Source organism: Podarcis pityusensis, assembly GCF_964106645.2.
Source record: "Podarcis pityusensis genome assembly, chromosome: 3".
Lineage (NCBI taxonomy): Eukaryota > Metazoa > Chordata > Lepidosauria > Squamata > Lacertidae > Podarcis > Podarcis pityusensis.
This window is the reverse complement of record NC_138026.1, coordinates 86,855,168-86,869,230: the sequence shown is the minus strand read 5'-3', so window position 1 is coordinate 86,869,230 and position 14,063 is coordinate 86,855,168. Positions and strand designations below refer to the sequence as shown.

Here is a 14,063-nt window from a genome sequence, read left to right as displayed (position 1 = left end):
AAGATTTTATATATATAAAGATTGTTATTGTTTTCTTTATGGTCATGGGGGATGGATTTAAAAAAAGATTATGAGAGCAATTTGCTTGTATGAAACATAACAAACAAGAACCAATAATTTTGAGTTTTTAAAATAGCCCCATTTTTTATTATCTTGTCAAAATACTGACAGGATAAAACCTTTATTAGAACCAGCTGAAAAGTTACAAAACAGTTAGCTAGGTTTATGGGGTTGTTCTTCAGGCTGGGTGATATATTAAACAAAAATAGCAATAGGGAGAAGGATGTTGGCCACAATCTCTTTTCAGACATGCAGAAAATGTAATTTCAGAATTTAAATGGATACCGTTTCTTCGTGACTCATGAGATTCTATGTATGGGATGCGACTGTGGTGTCTATGAGGGAAGGAGGCCATATTGAGACTTTGTAATGGGCCTTTAAAAAGGTATGCATAAACCCTTATGACAGAGGCCAGAGTGTTTTGCCATTGATGGGCAAGGATTTATGACTCCCAATTTTTCAGCAGCAGAAACAGCACAATGAGCTCTGTCCTCCCTAAATTATACTGCTGAAGTGAAGAAAGTTTTGGGATAACCAGGAGTGGATTTTTCTGCGTAAGGACAACAAACTCCATTCAGTAGTGGTATTGATGGGCTTGTTGTTGTTGTTTAGTCATGTCCGACTCTTCATGACCCCATGGACCAGAGCACACCAGGCACTCCTGTCTTCCACTGCCTCCCGCAGTTTGGTCAAACTCATGTTAGTAGCTTTGAGAACACTGTCCAACCATCTCGTCCTCTGTCGTCCCCTTCTCCTTGTGCCCTCCATCTTTCCCAACATCAGGGTCTTTTCCAGGGAGTCTTCTCTTCTCATGAGGTGGCCAAAGTATTGGAGCTTCAGCTTCAGGATCTGTCCTTCCAGTGAGCACTCAGGGCTGATTTCCTTCAGAATGGATAGGTTTGATCTTCTTGCAGTCCATGGGCTTAGAATTCTTTAATCCTAAATGGATATCTTTTACATCAGTCTGTTGCCAGTGGATCAGGGGTTTTAGTTAAACAGAAAATAGATACTGCAAGCCTGACACCTGCCTGCTCCTGGATTAGATGCTCCAGTGCAGCCTTCCTCAACCTGGTGCCCTCCAGGTGTTTAAGACTCAAATTCCCATCATCATTGGCCTAGGTGGCTGGGGCTAAAGGCAATTGCACTCTAAAACCTCTGGGAGGCACTAGGTTGGAGAAAGTGGCTCTAATGCTAGTCTGGATCAACTGTAAACTGGGGAGGGGCAGAGAATTATAGCAAAGTACTGCAAACATTTGCTTTATTAGCCAAACTTTAGAAGTTGCTTTCCTTCCTTGTTCTAATACAAACTCTAGAAGTGCATTGTTTGTACACCACGGCAAATGCTGCACTTAACAGCATTTGTCTGGAGAAGGAATAACCAATGTCACAATTATTTCCTTACCCTTTTCTGCATGGGCACCATTTGCTTTATGAGCTCTCACTTTTATTTTAAGAAGGAAAGCGGGGGGCGAAAGTAACATTTAAGAAAAATGGGATAAAGAGTAATGTGAATTGTTTTCCATCTTCCTATGACAGCAGTGGTTTATTTATAGCTGAAGACCAGAGGACGGTCCTCACGTGGCTATTGAAAATGAAAACAGTATGCGGGGTTTTGTTTTGTTTTGCTTTTGTGCTTTTGCAGTTAAAAAATCTCTCTCCGCATTCCCTAAACCCTTGTTATTGTAACCAGAGCCACATTTCACATTGCTACAATTGAGGGTTATGTAAATTCCAAGGATTTTAAAGGATAGGGCCTGCACACTCTGTCTTTGGCCACAGAGAAGTTGACACAAACGGTTACGGACAACTTTTTTGAGATGGAGGAAGGTGCTTGAATAAACTAAAAACAGATGAGAGGCACAGTGCAAAATTCAGCCTGAACTGGAACCAAATGCCTTTGGGAGGGTCAGGTAATAACGTTTTCTTATTGCTTTCATTTCTACAGAAGTAGTTCAGGGTGGACAAAACAAACAAAAAACTGAAACACCTTCCAAGCCTTTTCTTGGATGTCCAAAAGCTTTATACTTCTTTAGGAGTTTAAAGGGACAACATATTGACTTTGTGTCCTTGTATAGCTCATTGGTTTCAGTGGGCTGTGTTACTGCACTCAAGCCTTCTGAGCTTTCCATAGGCCTCGGGCTGACCACGGTGCAGAAAGAACACCAGACTAAATGAATCCTTGGGCTATTCTTATGTCCCTAACGCAGGGGTCAGCAACCTTTTTCAGCTGTGGGCCGGTCCACTATCCCTCAGACCATGTAGTGGGCCAGACTATATTTTTGGGGGGGGATGAACGAATTCCTATGCCCCACAAATAACCTAGAGATGCATTTTAAATAAAAGCACACATTCTACTCATGTAAAAACACCAGGCAGGCCCCACAAATAACCCAGAGATGCATTTTAAATAAAAGGACACATTCTACTCATGTCAAAACATGCTGATTCCTGGACCGCAGCTTGGATTGGAGCTTAATTCTACCCCCAACACCCGTGGTGGGACAACACCCTTTACTACATCTCAGGTTAGTAGGGTGGCCTAGGGCATGCAAGGCAGGACCATGTAGCACACACAGATCAATCCCTGCTGCCACTCCTTGTCTCCCAGGGTTTGCCACCTAAGGCAGATGCCTCATTTTGCTTCATAGCAGGGCTGCCCCGTCTACTTTCTCTGCCCAAAGTGAACTGCCAGCAAACCCTATCATCGCAGTTGGGTGTCATTATTATTAATTAAATTTGTTAGTCGCTTTATCTTGCCCAGGGCAACCCAAAGCAACTTTCAACCAAACAAGCAGGCAGAACTCCCCACCTCACATAGAATGATAGAATCATAGAGTTGGGAGGGATCGCAAGGGTCATCTACTCCAAGCCCCTGAAATGCAGGTATCTCAGCTACAGCAGCCGTGACAGGTGTCTATCCAACTTCTGCTTAAAAACCTCTTTGGACTTCAAAACCTCCAGTGAAGGAGACCTGCAGAGTGGCTGCATAGCCTGTGTGTACAGATCCAGGGTTGTTGTGCCAAAGTCCGTTTGGGAGCAAAGAGTCTACTTGCAAGTAAACAATTCCTGAATCCCCTTTACAACCAAGATCTATAGTCAGTGTGTGGTCCAGGAGGCCGGCCTATATAAAATCTCCCTCATGAGCCTCCTGGTTGCTGGCAACATCACAAGTTTCTGCCTTCTTGTTTGGTTTCTCTTCCTGGCTGTGCTGTAGTTTGCTGAACTCCCTATGATGCCAACCTCGGACTGTTTCCTCATATTGCGTCTGGATCGTATTTAGCCCTAGACTGATTCCCTGTGCTTGAGCTTGGCTTGTTTGGATTGCACTGCACCAGCAAGCCTGGCGAGTCCTTTGGTGAGAAGCTTATGCCTCCTGGGAATCTTGCCCCTGAGGGCAACCGTTGGAGCATTACGGTCGGTTTTTCTTAGGAGGTATGAATTTGGGCCTTAGGCCTCTGCCTGCTGCTCTGTAACTTAAATATTTAAGTCTTGCCTCTTTGTTTATACTTCATATAGACCTTTGGTTGCTGCCCCACTTCTGTTTCTGCAGATTGCCTGTGAAGGGAACAGCAAGTGTGTGTATCTGTTTAATTGATTACATGTGTTGGGATGTGCCCTCAGCCCAAGTCTTAAAAAAGAAATTGTATCTGACGATGGGCCTCAAAGAGGCTAATAGCTTCCCTCATTAGGTTTTGTGTAAATTTTACCCTGTCAGGAGCTTGAGGGCTATAAAAGCAGTCATCACACGACTAAAAGCATTTTTTCCCTTCTTTCCAAGCAAAATGAAAAGGGGGGGGGGGTTGGAATAGGAGATACAGGCATGATAACTGAGGGGAAAGAGTTTACTATTGAAAGAAAAGAAAATCCACAAAAGGCCGATAAATAATATAGGAAACAGTGGGGCTCAAAATGTGACCAACACCTGATTCAAATGGTCTTGGAAAGGCTTCAGTGACTAAGGAATATATCGTCTGCCTTTGAGTCATCTTGGGACACAGTGAAGAAAAAAGAAAAAAGAACTTGAACAAAAACAAATGTCAGCTTCAAAGTCTATGAACAGAAATGTTGGCTTAGAGGCAGGGTTATTGCTTTAAGGTTTCCAAATTTGGAAAGTAAGGAAGTAAGCAAAGATTCCTTCTTTGATGCTACTATGTGACAGACCCCCAGATATTGATTCGGTGTTTATACCCACTTCCCTCCTCCTTTGCAACCCTGTCATGCCCTCTCTTTGATCATTCTTGTCATCTGGGGGAAAGTCCCTTTAGGTCCTTCTTTTTATCCCTAAAAAGCTTCTGAGGGGTTTTTTTTGGGGGGGGGGGACTACTGAGCCTCTAAGTGCTTTTATGAAACCCCCACTCTCCAACACAGAATTGGAAGTTCACTGAGTGCCTTGTTTCTTTAACTATTAAGTTGAAGGGGTCAGTACGGACCTCCAGCATTAAGGCCTTATTCTTGTGTGACTTTTCATTGTGGCAAAACTACTCTGTGGTGAGAGGCAGCTTTAGGGTAGTGCAACTGGTTTAGCCACACTGGGTGCTGGCATCACAGAGGACATCACAATAACGATGTAGAACAGAGCACGGGAGGCAGAGGGTACCAATTTTAGTGTCACACAGGGTGCCACTGATATGTGAGAGCCCAAAGTCCTCTACTACTTTTCCCATGCCAGTTTTGCACAGTGAATATTTTGTTTGTATGCATGCTCAAGTAAGGAGATATGGCATTTATAAACATGGGGCAAAAAGTTAGTTTTCAACAGTTTGCTGTGATTTATGAGCACTAGACTTCCCTATGTGAGGGTGTGTGTGCCAATTGTTTCTTTATCAGCTGCTGAGGTGGTGTAGCAGTAGGCATGTTATGATTCTGTAGGGAATGAGTGAATGGAAAATAGTCTTAATAAGTGCCACAATGGGGTTAGAAAGTCATATAGTCATGTATTTTTTGCCTGTATTTATAAATAGTCACTCTTATTATATCACCATGGATGCACCACTTTTAATATTTGACATGGTTATAACTCCATTTCATGATATGGAAGTAAATTTATCAGAACAAGTCAATCCAGAAGAATTACAGGGACCTATCGATTTGTGGTGACCAGTGCTTTTTTTCTAGAAAAATAGGTGCCAGTACTCACCATGAAGTTGTTACAGTAAGTGCCACACATTTTAACAACAACAAAAAGAGGTGCCAGTACTGTGTACCCTTGAAAACCCCCTGAAAAAAAGCACTGGTGGCGACACACTCCTCTATGTCAGGCATTACCTTTGGGGACCAGAGGGCACATTTCAAATTTGGGGAGAAGGCTAAGGGTGCCAGTCACAATATGGCTGTCATGGGGCATACTACAAAATGGCTATCATGGAGAACGTGGCATAAAACAAAATATAGAGAAACAACCTTATGCTTGCCATAGGAAGTGAGCTATGTCCTGATTGTGGAGATCACACAACACTGATCTTACACATACACATACACATTTTAATGACAACTCATCATAGTAAATACCAAAGAAGTGTCACACAAACATACCTTACATATTTGCCTTATACCCAAAGGCTGCAGATATGAGTAACTTTAAGAATGCAATTTGCCTTCCATCCAGGGCCTGGCCAATGGGCATGTGCAGCCTTCTATGCTGCCTGTTGGTAGAACTCGCATTGTAAGAGCTTTTGTGCTGGGTATTAGTGCATGAACACTTAAATGGCTGGCTGAGGGGCACCTGGATGATCTATTAAGAAGTTTTGTAAGTGAATCACTGCCCTGTCTCACCCTTTCTCTGCTTCATTCTTCATTGTCTGCTAGTACCACTATGCTACATCTGGCAAGGAAGCCAGTTATTGATGTATGCTGACTCACACTGAGGCATCGTCAAGATATCTTGGGCAGTTCATAATGCCATGCAGTGCCGGCTTACAGTACAGTCATGATACCACACTGGTACAGCAGCCATTATGTGTTTTCCCAACTTGGAAAACTACGTAAGCTGCAGGACAATGTTAAAAAACCGACCTTAAATTCTGGGACAGAGGAAATTCTGCTTCTGTAAACCTACAGTAAGTTCCAGGTATGTTGGGAGAGGAACCCTATAGGTGGTTAGGTTTTTATGAGCCCCTGTTTCTCGTGCCATTTTTCAAAACTGGAGATGACAGAGTGACAACTCAGCTGGTGGACTGCAAGGAAATTAACAGTACATGCATAGTAAATTTATGAAATTTCCTGTCACAAGATTTTTTTGGGAATTTGCTGCCACAAGACTTGGTGATGGCTACTAATTTAGAGTCCTTTATAAGGAAATTAGACAAACAAATGGAAAACAAAGTTATCGCTGGCTACTGCTTATGATGGCTGTACCTTATTTCTGGGTTCAGAGGCACTATGTCAGTGAGTACCAGTAGCTGGAGAACAAAAACAGGTGAGGGCTATTGCCCTCATATCTTGCTTTTGGGCTTCCCAGAGATATTTGGCTAGCCACTGTGGAAAAAAGATTCTGGACTAAATAGGCCTTTGGTCTGACCCAGCAAGACTTTTCCTATGTTCTTAAGAACATGGCACAATAATATTTGAAGCATGCAGTTCATTTTAGCATTCCAAAATTAAAGAAACTGAAAACCAGATGTAACCCAGTATCAGTCAGTTGTGTCACAATGGAGGTAAGTAGTGTGCCATAATTAATTGGGTATACACTGTGGACCTGGAAGACCTGATTTCAAAGGTCTGCACAGCCATAAATGTCTCTGTGTGACATTAGGCCAGTCATACTCCCTCACCCAAACATACCAAACAAAGTTGTTGTGAGGATGAAAAGAAGATAGCCTCACATACTTTATCTATTTTTGTTTCTACCCTGCCTTTTGTAGAACAGATCACAGGGAAGATTACAATACAAATCAATCAAACACAGCTTTCCATAAAATACTACTTTAGTCAACAACAACAAAATCTAAAATTAACACAATATAAACAGCAAGCAAAATCCTAACCCCACAGCATTCCGATGCCCAGTATGGTTCACCTTATTAAGCCCCCCAAAGGGCCTTATCCCAACTGTATCTTCATCATAGGCAGGACCACCAACAGAATGGCTCATTCAGGTATCTGTGTCCCGAGCTGTTTAAGGCTTGATATTCTAATGCTGAAACCTTAAAATTGGGCCCAGTTGCATATAGGCAGCCTGTCCAGGAGTCATATTATTTCCCTGTACAGCAATCTGCCACAGTCTGCGCTGGATGCAGCTTCTGGACAGTCTTCAGGGTTTACCCTACATAGATTGCATTGCAATAGTCCACACCTGAGGTTACCAAGGTATGAATGAGAATGGCCAAGCTATCTCAGTCAAAGGAGCAGAAACAGCCAGCTAACTAGCTGCAGCTGGGAAAGGCATTCCAAACCACTGAAGCCGCCTGGGCTTCTGGTGCCCATTTCAAATCCAAGAGTAACCTCCCCTCTCAAGCTGAATACCAGTTGATGGAAACCACAAGAGGAGAGCGAGCTCTTGGGTGCAGGTCCTGTTAGTGGGTTTCCCTATTGCATCTGGTTGGCCACAGTGTGAGCAGGATGCTCAATTAAATAGGTTGTTGTCCTGATCTAGCAGGCTCTTCTTATGTTCTTGCGTTCATGCAAAGTATTTCATTTGATAGAGAGGCTTCATGGTTTTTTATTTACTGGGATTGGGGACATTTTGTTCTAGTCCAGATGGGTCATGTCCTAAGACTTCTGACCCAGGGTTTGAGAACTCGCATTTATGTAAGGTTTGGGAACCACAGTTCCAACTCAACCTCTCGTTCCTTGTGTCAGGAAATGGCAACCTCCGATTTCTCAACAATCCGAAATTGCCCTGAAATGACTTTATATTCTTCTGGAACTCCCTGGGAGCCTCTGGAAGTTATCCAGCAATCCTGGTCAGCAGAGCAGCAGAGTCATGACACATCTGGAAGATGTCTATGTGTGACTGTGCAAATCTAGTGGTATCTCACTGTCTCAAACAATAAAAAGTAGAGTAAAGAGAAATCTACTACAAATGCAATTATTGTCCTCTGGTATTGATCAGCTGAGATGGGGGATGGATATTTGACCCCTAATTCCAAGCGGGTATATTTACTCATGATTTAGAGATGATTAAGTCAAAAGGTCTTGTGGTTGTGACACCAGTAAGCATAAGCCACACAAATGTATTCAGTGATTTACCTGTCTTTATTATTTATTTCTTATTATCTTTACACTCTAGTTTTCCTTCAAGCTGCTCAAGGTGGTGGACATGGTTCTTCCCCTTCCCATTTTATCCTTACAGGTGAAAAGGTAAAAGTAAAGGACCCCTAGACAGTTAAGTACAGTCAAAGGTGACTATGGTGTGCAGCACTCATTTTGCTTTCAGGCCGAGGGAGCCAGTGTTTGTCCACAGACAGCTTTCTGGGTCATGTGGCCAGCATGACTAAACTGCTTCTGGTGCAATGGAGCACCGTGATGGAAACCAGAGTGCATGGAAATGCCATTTACCTTCCTGCCGCAGCAGTACCTATTTATCTACTTGCACTGGTGTGCTTTCAAACTGCTAGGTTGGCAGGAGCTGGGAGAGAGCAATGGGAGCTCTTCCCGTTGCAGGGATTCAAGCTGCTGACCTTCTGCTTGGGAAGCCCAAGAGGCTCAGTGGTTTAGAATACAGTGCCTTTACCTTTACCTTTATCTTTACAGGAACCCCGTGAGATACAGTATCTGACCCAAGGTCACCCAGTGAACTTGCTTGAGTGGGAATTTGAACTCTGGCCTCCCATGTTCTAGCCCAACACTTTACCACACTGGCTCACAAGTTAGATACAAGGGTGCTATTTTAAAACTCCAAGACTGACACCACATCTTTAAGGACAGACTGTCCCTCCAAACCAACCAATGCCATACTGTCAGCAAATAATACAACCCAAATTTTCTCTCTCCACTTGTCGGAAGGAAAATAAGCACTGGTTGGCTACTTGTTGGCAGAGTTTTGATCCAGGAGGGGATCATGAGATTATAACCAAAGCACATACCCATTCTGGGCAGGTAAATATCAGACTCACAAATCTCTCTTTTTTCACCAGGAACATATCCAAATTACTCATGCTCATTCCTACCACCCCCTTTTTAACAATGGGGTGGGGTAAAGGGGTAGGTTTAAAGCCCCAAATTGAAAGATTCCTGATAAAAGAAACTTCTACCATGCATTGAGCACAGTTAGCACTACCACCCCACACATAAACAACTAAAACATGGGAGCACAGTAACAATGGGACTTGCATCATGATTACAGCTGTCACATTGCCATAGGTGTGTTACCAGCCAGCTTGCAGTTCCCCACTGTGCCTGTGCACACCCCATACATTTAAAGCAGATGACTTCCTCCAAAGAACCCTGGGAACTGTAGTTTACTGTGCAAGGAGCTACAATGCCTATCACCTTTAAAAAGCAACACACACCCCAACCTACAAAACCAGGGTTGGAGTGACTGTGTATGTACTGTGTACTGAAAGCTTCTAGCAGGAGCAGCACACCTTTCTACTCCAGCCAGCACAGCCACTTTGCCAACTGTGGCCCATTTTTCATTTTATAATGAACAAAGTGAAGTCAGTGAAGTTAGCAAGAGCCAAAACAATGTCTCTGTGCATTGTATTTGCTGTCAGCTCCTTTCTCCTTTCAATGGGCTCATTTTAGAAATTTGGCAAATAGCAGTAGCCAACAGATCTGGTGAAGTTATGAGAGTGCTGAAATTCAACTGAAAAAATATTATCCTTGCACCTGTCATCCTTCATGCATTAATTTGAAGCCAGCTCCACCTCTGGATCTTGGCTTATTCCCAAGGCTCAGGCCAGAGGTTTCAGGATTGAGCCTTCAAATGCATGCTCACTCACATCATGCTCCCTTTGCACATCATATGGAATTGCTTTATTGATTTTAAAAATTCATAAGGAGCTTCCCAGAGAGTCAATCTCATTTCCCAAGGAACTCTGGGAATAGTAGCTCTGAACGGCGAATGGAGCCAGTGTGGTGTAGTGGTTAAGAGCGGTGGACTCGTAATCTGGTGAACTGGGTTCGATTCCCTGCTCCTCCACATGCAGCTGCTGCATGACCTTGGGCTAGTCACGCTTCTCTGAAGTCTCTTAGCCCCACTCACCTCACAGAGCGTTTGTTGTGGGGGAGGGAGGGAAGTGAGATTGTTAGCCGCTTTGAGACTCCTTAGGGTAGTGATAAAGCGGGATATCAAATCCAAACTCCTCTTCTTCTTCTTCCTAAAAACTCTCAGCATCCTTAACAAACAACAGTTCCCGGGATTCTTGGGGGGAAACCATGACTGTTTAAAGTGGTGGGATACTGCTTTAAAAGCATGGTGTGAATGGGATCTAAGACCAATATGGTGCCAGGCTGCTTCCTCCCACACCATGGCTCAGTTGAAATTCTCCTACCGAGCTCCTGTAATGATGCCAAACACCTTGAGGGCACCGAAAAGTGGGGCAAAAAAAAAATGCAGTAAATAAACATCATCTAGCATTTCAGCCTCTTATTATGGAAAATATGGTTGGTACCTAACAATATGTTTCTCTTTGAGGTACTAGCCAGCCCTGTTCAATTAGTCTATTATGAAGCAGTGCTTCTAGGAAAAGCTGCTGCCTACTTACTGGAAATAAACCCCACTGAGAAAGAAGCCCTGAATAATAACTGCTGTGTTACTCTTTTGCAAATCCAGATGCAATTATAGCAGTGCCAGGCAAAACTTTTGGACCAAAGTGCACAAGGGTAATCACACATGCGTGTGCACACACACACACACACACACACACACTCCTTTTCAGCAACTTATTTTCCTTCAGCAATGTAAGCTTGCATTGCAAGTCGTCTTAGATTAGCCGTTGAACATCTGTCCATTAAAGCATTAGCCAGCTTCATCAGCCAGCAAGGACATTACACTACACACATCAATACAGAAGGAGATTCCAAGAGCTATAAATAACTTACATTCGCCTACTTGATTAAGTTCTGTAATCAGTTATTTCAATATAACATCACTCCGCTTCCATCCAATTCTTTTCTCCCTTGTCAACAGCTTATATATACACACATGATATCTGCAGCCTTGTAGAATTATAAAAGCAGAAACACAGCCCTGAAAATACCTCTTTTGGGGTTGCTAGTGCATGAAGCACTATGACCAGCAGCTCACCCCTGCTCTTCACCCCTGTTCCAGCTCAGTTATCCTTTATGCCCACTCATTAAGTTGTGTTGGCTTTTCTGCAGCAGATGTAGTGTTCAAACTGCCTTCGATTTTACACAGGCTTTTCAAATAAATAAATAAAAACCTAGCCAGCTAAGGCAATCCAAGATCATGAAGCATGCCAAAAAAGAAGAGAGAAAAGCATTGCTTTCAGATGCAGAGAGAAAAAGGGAAGGAGGGAGGGGAGGGCGGAGGGAGCAGGAGATCAGAAGCCCTGCCTGTAAACCAAAAGAAAGGAGATAATAAAACAGAGCTACTTCAGACCTGCTCTTCAGAAGAGTTATTCATAGCCTCCCATGTGAAATGTGCACGTCTTCTTCTTGTTTCTCAGTCATGCTACGGCGAAAAATTAATGGCCAAATTGTTTTTTTTCCCTTTCCCAAGGAATTAACAACAGTGCCTCCACTATTGTATTCCTTTTAATCTGATTTGTAACATGAATGACAAGATTAATCCAATTTAAAGGGTTATGACGGAACTAAGTGGCCCCTGCTGCGCGAGGGAGACGTGACAAACAGCAGGATCCTGCTTCCATTCTTAACCATCTTTAATGTCATTTTATTATTTCTGACACTGAAAGTCCTTTTAATCATGTGCTGCTATTGCATTCCTCTTAATTAAACTGTGTTCTGCTGCTTTGCTTGTTGCGAGACAACTAATTTTGGATGACCTGCTTCTTGCCCATTGTAGCCATCTGCAAGGAGACAGGTTCTGTTATTATCGCATTCCAGTTCTGGCTCGTGACCAAGATGGAAACAAGGTTGAACTGAAGTAATTCATCTGAGAAGCCCGAGATGAGTTTCCACCAACCTGGTGCCCTCCAGATGTTGTTGGGACTCCCAACGCTCTTCAGCCCCAGCCAACATAGCCAGCAGTCAAGGATGATGAGAGCCATAGTTCAAAACATCTGGGCTGGGGGGGATCAGGTTGATGAAGGCTGCCCTTGATGTTAAATACTTTATTATTTTATTTGCAGAAGCAGAAAATAATGTTACTTCATTGGGCTGATTTTGCCCTTCTGAGTTGAAAATCCTTAGTCCCCTTCTACATTATTGTAAATGATGTGCACACTTTAAAAAAAAACAAAAACCAAACAACAATGCAAACAAACATCCTGACTATTCTTACTGGCTTGCCTCCCTTCCGAAAGTCCTGCTAAGCATCCAACTCTTAAGACCCAAAAGCAGTTCTGAATCTCTTCCTCTTGAGTAATTCTCAGTCCTTCCAGAGAGCCAGCAACACGACAAGGGTTGAGAATGACAGTGAGGGTTGTGGACCCTTTTCTCCAACGAGCCCTTTAGCACAGCCCTCTCCCTTTTGAGCCTAATACACATGATAGGACAAAAAGAAACTTTCTAACAGCACTGCTATGCCACCACAGTTTCACTTGGAGGAGGTGTCAGATGAAGGGATTTAAAAATAAACCACACATAGCTCAGAAATCTGTAGAATTTGGATCCAATTGGGCTACTAGTTGTGCACTCAGGAATGTGGCTGCACTTGCCAAATCAAATCTTTAGGGATTTTGTAATGGTTCACATGCTGTAGAGAAAGAACAAGCAACACTGTCATAATCTTTTCCCCCTCTTGCACCCAAGACTGGATGAGGACTCAAGATAAGCATACAATCCTTGCATCTGTGCTTTAGTTTTACACACACACAAATCTCCCAAACATGCACCCACTTGCTGTCGGCTTGTGTGTCTGTAGCATTTCAGAGAAACTAAGAGCCTATGTTCCAAACCTAAATCCTCTGACTGCTCTTTGATTGCTTCAGAAAAGAAAACAGAGCTTACCCTCTCTCTTTTTCCTTCCAGCCAGGGACCAGAAGAGCTGCTGCACCAGCCACTCTTAAGATGCAACCCCCTTGTCTCTGTGTCATTCCTCCTTTTCCTGCAGTCCTGTAAGTCCACACACTGAGCACTGCTCGCCCTGCTTTCCTTTCACTGCCTATGCTGTCCTCCGAGTGGAACTGCTGCCGTTTTCACTTTCAGACCAGCCTCCCTCTGCAAGAGCCTGTGACGTCAGGAAGCCTCTACAAGATATTTATGGCTTAAAAGGGCTAAAGTTTCAGTAGGTAAAAGCTTGGATTGCAGCTCCTTGGGAATCTTCGTCTTTCGTGCTTTCATGTGAAAAGCTTTTTCCAAATGCAATATAGCAATACAGAAAGCTGCCTTGTACAGTCAGTGCCTTGGACCATCTAGCTTAGTATTTTCCACACTGACCGGCAGCTGTTCTCCAGGAGCCGTTTCCAGACCAACTGGAAGAACCAGGGATTGAACCTGGGACCTTCTGCATGCAGAGCTGATGCTCTGTCACTGAGCCATGCCCCTTCCCTGGGGGACTGCTGTCTTTGTACAGGGAGTGAGGCTGGGGCAACGCAGTAAGCATGGGTGTTTCAGACTGCAACAAAAGCCACTTCTTCCAGAGGGCACATGTAAAGTGCCTCCGCCACATGCAACCAATGTTCCTGTTGGGTCTGCTGGTTTTGGCAAAAGAGGGCCTCTTTAGCACACACCACACCCTGTGCTGCTAGAACACCCCAGAACTGCTCCAAACATCTGATAAGGCTTAAGTAAGAATGAATGGATTGGCCCCTTGTCTTGAACTCATCATGCGCAGCCAGGCTTCTGCTTCCTCCATGCTTTCTGTTCCTTGGATTAGGATCAGCCCCCTGATAGCACCAATTTGTAACTTAAGCTAATCTATATTTCCAAATAGCCATCACTGCACAAGTTATATAGTTTTGAACTGGATGCTTCCT

General features: G+C 43.6%; 1 protein-coding gene across 5 annotated transcripts in view; it reads right to left on the bottom strand.

Moving 5' to 3' along the window:
• Positions 1 to 13,275, bottom strand: part of DAAM2 (dishevelled associated activator of morphogenesis 2) — a 216,907-nt gene extending 203,632 nt beyond the window's left edge. For 3 of the 5 annotated variants that reach the window (XM_081000107.1, XM_081000112.1, XM_081000111.1), the window contains exon 1: positions 13,096 to 13,275. The gene's annotated coding sequence lies outside the window, so the exon portion shown is untranslated. Of the gene's footprint in view, positions 1 to 11,201; positions 11,351 to 11,563; positions 11,685 to 13,095 lie in introns of those variants that run through there. The other 2 variants (XM_081000109.1, XM_081000108.1) reach the window with 2 other exon arrangements.
• Positions 13,276 to 14,063: the final 788 nt, after the last annotated feature.